Here is a 1,746-nt window from a genome sequence, read left to right as displayed (position 1 = left end):
TTTCCATGGTGTGTTTAGGGAGGCGGAGTTCCAGCACTGGGACGCATATTTTCACGTGGGAAATGCCTGTTTGTGAGTTCGGGGTAGTCGAGCTTTGTGTCCGGTCGGTCTGATGATATTTCAGCCCGTTCCTGTGTGTTCCCAGTGCAATAAACTGTGACTTTCGTTTGATTATTGAGGAGTTTCAAATCAACAAAATTTGCCTGGAGAACTGCAGCCTGTCCGGTTCTCAGGTCTGAGGCGGAGATTACATTTTGGAGGCGATTTCTTGCGCAATACTGCCTCCTTGTGGTGATTAATAGTGAGAGGCATGGCACCTCGTTGCGAGCACCTTTCATTAACACTGATGCCACTGTGGTACTATTCAATCTCATTCCTAAAATGCACTTACAACACAAAGATGCCCAAACTGGTGAAATAAACCTTAAATACAATAATTAAATCAGGATCTGAATTTTTTTTATCATCTTATATATATTGGTTTTACCTATTTTGATTTGTTTTCAATGTGTTTTTACTTTTTGCTCCTGCGTGTTATTTTTATTTTTGAATGGATGGTTTGCTCTCCACCCAAACTTCCCATCAAGGTCACTAAACAAACTGAAAGGAGCTTTTTCATATGTTGAATAATCCCAGTTTAATCAGTGAACTGTTAAGGTTGCAGCAGGTGTGAGCACGTTCTCCATGTTATCATTTCTGTTGATTCGTCAATGATTAACATTCAGTCAACTTTCCAGCTCACCACGTCGGTCAGCGCCCTCGCAGGTAGACACACAAAGCTGAGCCCATTTTCTGAAAAGCTGTTGATAAACAGCTGTGTCATTTTTTTTCAACCTCTGTGCTGCTGTTAATTCTTCTATTATCAGGCTGGAAATGTGTTTTCTCTCTTGATCATGAGGGGATCAGGTGTCAGGTAGGAAAATCTTAAAGCAATATGTAGCAATTACACTTCATGCCATGTCTAATTTTTTTTTCTTTTTTCAATCTTAAATTCTTTCATAGTTAATTAGTTTTTCTCACCACAGGGACAAACTTTAGAATTTCTCCTGTTAATATGGTCGGCTGTTTCTCTCATGTGAGAAATGTCAGCTGCTCCTCATGGACTTGGACACAAAATGTATCAACGATACCTCACTCCCCGAGTGCTGTAAGTTTTTACACATTGCATTGCAAAGAGCCGGTAGTTGCATTCATTTTGAGCTCTACAAATGCTGTGATTTGGTATACATGCACCAAATTCTGATTCCTCTCTTGTAATGTGTAACGTGATGATGCTCTCACCTTCACTTTTCTTACACTTGCCGAGATGAAGACAATTAACCTATATAATGACAAGCTGTTCTGAAATGTGTCCGTCTTTCACTTGTTGTTTAGATGAGGAGTCATCAGGTCCACTTGCTGTGATCATCATCCCTTCTCTCTTAGCCTTCAGCTCTGTTTTAGTGGTGGCTCTGATCTTCTACAGTCTCCACAAGAACAAACAAAGAGGACAGAGCACCTCGTGTCATTTTACAAATGGTATGAACGGCAACAACTCTATTTTTCTTCTTTATACAAACAATAGAAAACACCATAAAAATCAAAAGTTATTGCACATCAGCACCTGAGAGCAGTGCCAAGTTCTTATTTATCTAATCCACCAGTGTCTGCTATTGTGTTGTTTAACAGGCCAGCAGAGTGTAACCCTGACCGCAGCCTCTGTAAGCACTCCAAAGGTCCAGCAGGCTTTGTATCCCTGGGAAATTC

General features: G+C 40.5%; 1 long non-coding RNA gene across 1 annotated transcript; it reads left to right on the top strand.

Moving 5' to 3' along the window:
• Positions 1-755: 755 nt before the first annotated feature.
• On the top strand, positions 756-1,746 carry LOC111654642 (uncharacterized). The gene is made up of 4 exons (XR_002760750.2): positions 756-913; positions 1,026-1,147; positions 1,375-1,518; positions 1,669-1,746. It is a non-coding gene; the product is annotated as an uncharacterized LOC111654642 (long non-coding RNA).

Source organism: Seriola lalandi, unplaced genomic scaffold (assembly GCF_002814215.2).
Source record: "Seriola lalandi dorsalis isolate HSWRI2012SDOR001 ecotype SW California unplaced genomic scaffold, Sedor1 jcf7180001974792, whole genome shotgun sequence".
NCBI lineage: Eukaryota > Metazoa > Chordata > Actinopteri > Carangiformes > Carangidae > Seriola > Seriola lalandi.
This window is presented reverse-complemented; position numbering and strand designations above follow the sequence as displayed.